This window comes from Poecilia reticulata, linkage group LG6 (assembly GCF_000633615.1).
Source record: "Poecilia reticulata strain Guanapo linkage group LG6, Guppy_female_1.0+MT, whole genome shotgun sequence".
NCBI lineage: Eukaryota > Metazoa > Chordata > Actinopteri > Cyprinodontiformes > Poeciliidae > Poecilia > Poecilia reticulata.
In genome coordinates, this window is record NC_024336.1 from 23,776,710 (window position 1) to 23,783,681 (window position 6,972).

At 38.4% G+C, this 6,972-nt stretch overlaps 1 protein-coding gene across 3 annotated transcripts in view; it reads right to left on the reverse strand.

The window, feature by feature from the left end:
* The window catches only part of sema4ba (sema domain, immunoglobulin domain (Ig), transmembrane domain (TM) and short cytoplasmic domain, (semaphorin) 4Ba), a 57,197-nt gene extending 51,441 nt beyond the window's left edge, over positions 1 to 5,756 (reverse strand). For 2 of the 3 annotated variants that reach the window (XM_008412341.2, XM_008412340.2), the window contains exon 1: positions 5,547 to 5,756. The gene's annotated coding sequence lies outside the window, so the exon portion shown is untranslated. Of the gene's footprint in view, positions 1 to 4,840; positions 4,896 to 5,546 lie in introns of all 3 variants that reach the window. The other variant, XM_017305508.1, reaches the window with a different exon arrangement.
* Between the last annotated feature and the right edge of the window lie 1,216 nt (positions 5,757 to 6,972).

Genomic DNA, 6,972 nt, shown 5'->3' on the forward strand with positions numbered 1-6,972 from the left:
ATTTATTTTTATTTTTTATTTTTTTTAAACTTCTGGAGTTAAATGTTTCCAGCTCAGGAGGGAAAACTGTGATGTGTGACTCATTTTGGGATAGAGCATGATGAGAACAAGTTACATGGTGTATAACACCAGTGGCATACGATCAATCATCTTCCCTTCACACATACTGAAGCCTGAGGATGATGTGAGTTTTGTAGGGGGTTTCTGTTTGTTGAAATAGAGAAGTTGTGATACCTTGGCTTGGTCTAAAACAACAAAAAGCTTTAGTTTTTTCCTCCATGAAGCTTCCAGCAGAAGGGGTTTGTGGGACTCGTGCCTTCTGGCAAGAAAGTGATCCAACCCTTGGCAGTATGTGTTTTATGGGCATTTAGATCATGGCTTGTCTTGTATTAAGGATGTTGGATTCATCCAGGATTTCTCAACGTTATCTAAATATTACTAAGTGTGAAACTGCCTTTAAAGTTCCCGGCCCTCCGGTCACAAGTTCACCACATCCTCATGCAATCTGTATGACTTCTAACACCATGCGCTCTTTCACAATATGTATCTGTTGCTCCATATACTCTCTGTTTCACTAGCTAACAGAACAGTACATTTGATAGATTAGACAGCTAAACAGTTTATCAGATCAGCATGCTGTCATACAAGAGCAAGTGGCTCTTCTCCAAAAGCAAGTGGGCTTGTTTGAAATTCAACGGAGCAAGAGGAACAGCTCGAGCGCTCCTCAGGTGGCCCACCACGTCCGTGGCAGCGGCTCAACTCGTCTGCGATTTCCAACTCAGGTCTGCCTCCCCCACACAGATACACCTCCTCCATACTGAGACAGCTCGGCTCTTTTTTCCCTTCTCTCAAAGCACGCAGCTCATGTCATAAAGTAAAGCTGTGAAATTGATTATAATGTGGTAGTTTTTTTTTTTTTTTTGCAATGCTAGTCGTTGTATAAGTTAATAGAAGACTAAGCTATAAACTCATGAGGGTGGGCTTCCTCTTTAGGGTATACCAGATCACCAGAAAAGCATAAACACATTTTAAATGCAAGTTGAGATTAACTTAATCCACAATCCTCTTAATAGATATCCAAGAGGCAATGCTTTATTTATGCCACTTTCAATCAGTAATATGAGTAATATGGATGAATGTAAATTGATGCTTGACTTTTCAGATTTTTAAAATAAAATGAAAAATCTTGGTATCTTCCATCTATTTCAGTAAACAAAAAAATGTTTTTCGAATGTTTGATGAAACCTGTAAAATAGTTTACAGATGTTTGAAAGACACACTGAAAATGTAACCATTGCTCCATGTCTTTCACCTGACAAAATTTCAGAAAACAACCTTTTAAACTTAAATAAATGAGCAATGAACTGCTGTACATGTCAGGATATTCAATAGTTTTGATCATTTTTTCCAAAATTTAAAGGTTCCCTTTTGGTTGTAATAAGGGCCAAAGTTCCTATGTCACCCTCATAAATGTTGGTTTTCAAATTCTGAAATGTTTTCATCATATATGTTTTGGTATGTTTCTGCTCTGCTTAGTTACACATCGTTGGCTGAAAACACAACCACAAACATAATCTAAATTCATACAGAGTTACCTTTGCCTTTTAATGTTTTATTCACTATTCCTTGATAAAACTTAAACTTATCTTGTTCAGAGTATAGGGTGCAGCAGATGTTCCCAAGTTGCAAATAAATTAGGAATATTTAATGAGTATCTATTATTATTTTGAAGTTTTTTTTTGTTTGTTATCAAAACAAAAACTAGTCAAAACTGATAAGCACTAAAAACTCAATTACAGCTTTTATTATTCCATTGTGTGAAATACCTCCAAACACCAATTTTATCCAATTAATAAAAAAATCCCTAATTCCTGGACTGACATGGTCTGACATCAGCATTCATAGAGATGATGTAAAAATCTATTATGCATTTTCAATGAATGTTGACAGAAAGTATAGAGGGGAAGAAAAAAAAACATTTCATGTAAATCAGCAGGCCTACATCACACTGATAGTCTTTGACATCCAGAAGGTCTTAGGAGTCTCATTAAGTGAAATTTGACATAAAATCAATTACCTCTGCCTTTTCTCACATAAGAGCTGAGCTCAGTGAACACTTAACTCTTAACTATCTCTCTTTCTGATATCTGACACATAGGGAATTACATGCGATTTGGAGAAACAGGGCTTGAAAATCCCTTGTATTTGAATATTTATCTTTATTTTCCATGTCTATTGTTCTTTATTAATGAGCAAGCCTAACACTTAACACAACCTTACTTTAATTACTTGCCATCTTCAAATGAAAAATTGCCACTAATCAACGAAAATTGTCTTGAGTGGCAATACAACAAGGACCTGGATATAGAAATAGCAACAATGCTACTTTAAATGCCTCGATTCCAAACAACGTTTTGATTATATGTTCTTCTTGCATTACGTCTTCTGCTGCAGTGGTGTTGTGTTGTGTGTTGGTATTGATTCCTCAAAATGACTGTCAATGTCAAGTATATAAGTTTCACAATTTTAAAGTTGATTGTAAAATCAACGTATGCTGAAAAAGAAGCTAATACGATGGATTGAGAATGCAGGAGTTTCCTATTCAAGTCAGGTGAAAGAAAATGAGCTTTAAACAACAGCAAAACAAGAAACTACCTGGTGTGTGTGGGTGCTGTTTTGGTGTGGGTGGTGAGAACATGAGTAAGTATTAAAGTATAGATGTAAAAATTTTTGTAATTAGTCTGTGAGTGGAGTGGAAGGCAGCGAAATCAAGATTGAAATTATGTGTTTCTGCTCTGTAGTGCCTGTTAAAATATTAGCTATTATATTAGAGAGATGACTGACTCAAACCAAAATACAGATTATTATTTTCTGTCCAGGTGGTGCGAAATAAACGTATTAAGTGTTTCCGGTTCTTTAATGTGTAAATATTTCATAGCATTTAGAATGACTTGGAATTTGCACAAACATGTCATAACAATATAATTAACCAGTTTTTCCCAATTTGAGAGAACTTGGAAACACTACATCCAAATCTTAAATAACTGAGAAAAGCAATTTAAGAACAGGACCATAAAGGGCAACTCAGGGTTGTGGCATTAGACCCTCTTTTGAAATATATGTCCTGATTATTTTCAGTAAAGCAACCTACACTAGCAGCATTTGCTTGGTGTTCAGTGCACCAACCACATGCTTTATTTTAGTGTATTTTTTTTTTTTTGTGTGTAGTAAGCAATTTATTAATGTTTGCCTTGAAAAGCCATCTGTTGGCATAAGTAGATAATTGTATTTGAATCAAATCCACAGAAATATTAGTCTGTTTTATCGCACTTTAGCATGAAGCATACAATGTTTGTTAAAGGCACATGCAATGTGTACAGATGTAGCCGCATCAAGCTGTGCTGTTTTGTGCCGTTCTGCTCCAGGTGGGCAATGTCCTAAATTCTGCTGACAAGCTCTTATTTCTCAGATTGATTTAAACCAGTCGACAGCAAGGTTTATAGTATCAATTACAAATTCAAGTCATGGAAGCAACATATTGTAATTCACAATGTCAGACCAAAAGCATAAAACAGAATTTCCAAAGTCAACAATTAAGCTATTGTAATTAAAAACTCTTCAAAAACATGTCTCAGTAGTGGGATGTGGTCAAAAACCACACTGGAATTTTTCCACAAATGTTGAAGGTGATTAGAAATCTTTGAAGTTGAATAGAAACAAATTTTTGCTAAAACCTTCAACATTTACATTGTTCTGTAGTTAGACAGCACAGCTGGATCAAGGCTTTGCATTTTAATAAGAGGCTGGACAACAGTGTGCTTAAAAGCCCTGGAACATGGCCTAATGAGAGCAACATGTTAATCAAACACAAGAGTGCTCAAACCAAAAGTGTCAGATAGGTCTTTGAAAGATAATTTGGAGCACAGCCTGTAAGGGCAATTTTCACCATGGAAAACGTAACTGCACAAAGTTAGCTGCAGTCTCTTCACAATAAGGAGGCCACAAAAGAACAATAATCAAATGGTCAATCGGCTAGATCTGTAGAAAAATAATAATCAAATGGTGACTAATCAAACATGCGATTCGTTTTCAGTAAAAGTCGGGAAACATTTTTTATAAACCCCATCCAAAGATATAGGTTAAGCTAAAACAATGCCTCAAAGTATTATACGGTTAGGCTTTAGATGAAAAATGTAATTCTTCTAGATTCTTATTTAGGTTCCACTTGTTGAAGAGAAGCAGATTGTTTTTGTGGCGACATCTATGGGTTAAAATGAGAGCTACAGTGAATGCAGTACATCTGAAATGGCATTATAAAAGGTAATGCTGCTAATGTGGATGACAGAACTACAGTGAGGAAGGACATCCACAAAAGTCTACCTTGACATTTGAAAAGATAAATTAACATCAAATAATCACTTAAAATACCCTAAAATATCCTAGCATACCTTGAGTTATTGTACTTTACAAGCCTTTCTTTGTAGACAGTATTACTATTCCCCAGTACGGCAAAACTAGAAAACTTTAAAGAACAATCACAGAGTGTTTCATGGATCTTGGTTACTCAGGATTCCTCACCACAGACAGATCCAGATCCCAATGGGCCACTGACAATTTCAATTAGATAATTATTGGTTCCTTATACCAATTACAAATAAAGAGAAACATTATCCTCCTGCTGGTTTGTGCACTCTGGGAAATGACCCAGTAAGATGAATGGCTACAATTAAACGAAAAGAAGCACAGACGAGCGGTGATTAACATAGGGAAGATCCTGAGGATGAATTAGTTATAAGGGCATCTACATGTGAGGCAACTGAGACATGAAATATTAACTTACCATTTGATTTAGAGCATGAGTTATGGTTAGGAAAACTCCTGGAAATAAAGGCTCACTGTAGATAAAAAAAACAAAAAAAAACAATTTGGGATCATGCGTTAAATCCAAACACCTTAAGTTAGGGAAGTGTTTGACTCAGCATCCAAGTGATACACTGTAAACCTCTGTTCTTGTCCATGACAGTCAAAAATCTGCATGCAGAAAGCAACCACTGGTTCACTCATCTTGGCTAGATGACGCTCATTGTACACGCCCAGTTTTTGTAGAGCAGGCAGGTCAAAGTCAGCCATATGGTCCAAGAAAGTAAAACGAATTATAACCTCATACAAGCAGACTCTTTTAGGTTCAAAAAGTGAAGTAATACTAGAGATCTTGAAAAATGTCAGTGAAATCTGTCCGACGTCTCCAAGCCGCTGCACAAGTGATGAGAAATCATTCCACACTAAAAAGGTAATTGCAGCTCTCCACAATGCCAGCACAGGAATCTGTCTCATCTTTACCATGGAAACGAACACCATACTACATGCACGCACACTGACAGAGCAATTGCTATGGCATCCAGGACTAAGGCGACAAGAAGCAGAACAATTTACTCTGCAGCTAACTGCACACTCCGTCAACCTTGCTGTCTATCATTCTTTTACTCTTTCCATCTCTTTTCTCTCCTTTGCAATTAATATCCTCTGTCATTAGCCAGTTGAATTACCTTTTATCAGCAGAGGACAAGGTCAGTTGGAGGTTCTTTCTTGCAAGTGGTGACAGAGGAAAAGAATCTCCGTAGGAATCCCAAGAGGTGCTCAAGAGATGCCCAAGGATGCGGCTAAGCCGGCACCGCACGCATGCATCCACAGCTACTATCACCGCCGGTGAGATCAGCACCAGCAGAAGCAGATCGGATAGGGGAGGGGAGGAAAATATGAAAAAAAAAAAAAAGGCAAGAGAGAGGGGGCTGCTCTATCAGCAGCAGTAGCATTACATCATAGGCTGCCTCTGTGGAAGGGTGGGAGAGGAGTGGACAGGGGAAGGGAGGTGCTCCTTGAAACGGCGCACTCCCTGTCACTGCTTCAGTGCATACACAAGCCCAAATTCAATATTTATGATCTGGTGACTGCAAAATGCTCTCAGTGGTTGGAGTTAGACCTATGAGATAATTCAATCAACTGCTCTTAATTGTGTACGATCACTGGGCTTTGTTGTCAGAATGGATGATGTACCCTATTATGTCCTCGTCCCTTTGGGGCAAAGACTGTGTCTGTGTGTGAGTGCAGGTCTGGAGCATAGAAGCCCACGCAGTGTCTATTGTGTGCAGTAATCTGATTGCGTGACCAGTGCCTGCCTACCAGTGCTCACAGAGCATGCTGATATTCAACCTCTTTGAAAGGTCATTCCAGATTCCTTGAGGCGGTTGTGAGTGTATAGGTACAACCGTTAGAGCGATTATTAATGTTAACTTGCCTGTCACAATAAATTAGTCAGAAACTGTAGCTTGACTATGCCAATAGTTTAAGCACCTTGCAGGAAAGTGCAATTTTAGTAAGAGTTAGGAAATTGCTGTCTTTCTCAATAGCCAGCTACTGTGCTCCAAAAGTGATAAGTAAATAAAGTGTCTCCTATGTCAATAAAGGGATTTTAACATAATAATAATAATAATAGGGTATTATTAAGCTATATAAAGGATTAAATATATATTTAAGAGTAGAAAATCACATATCAAAGATTCACCATATGGTCATTTATTTTAAAAAAAAAGATGCAGGAAAACTTGGCTAATTCATCATGACCAGTTACCAGCCCACCGACCCCCACCCCCCCAAAAGATAACATGAGGAAGACCTGAGCCACAAATATGAACATGGAGGATTACCATGGAAGAGATAACTGCTCCCCTGGACTGGGAGACCCCAGGACTGCAACAACGTGTCCACAGGTTCCACTGGCAACCTGCTACACCCTCTACACTAAGACCCGAGCCCTGAGGGCACACCACACAACATAGCCAGGATGGCCAGTTCCAGCCAAGTCATCACCAGGCCGAGCCACACATAGCCGAACACCCAGCTACGGACACCGAGAGCCACGAACGCAGTGGCCTTTGGGTTCCCCACATGTGGTGGGGGGCCCAAGATGATCCA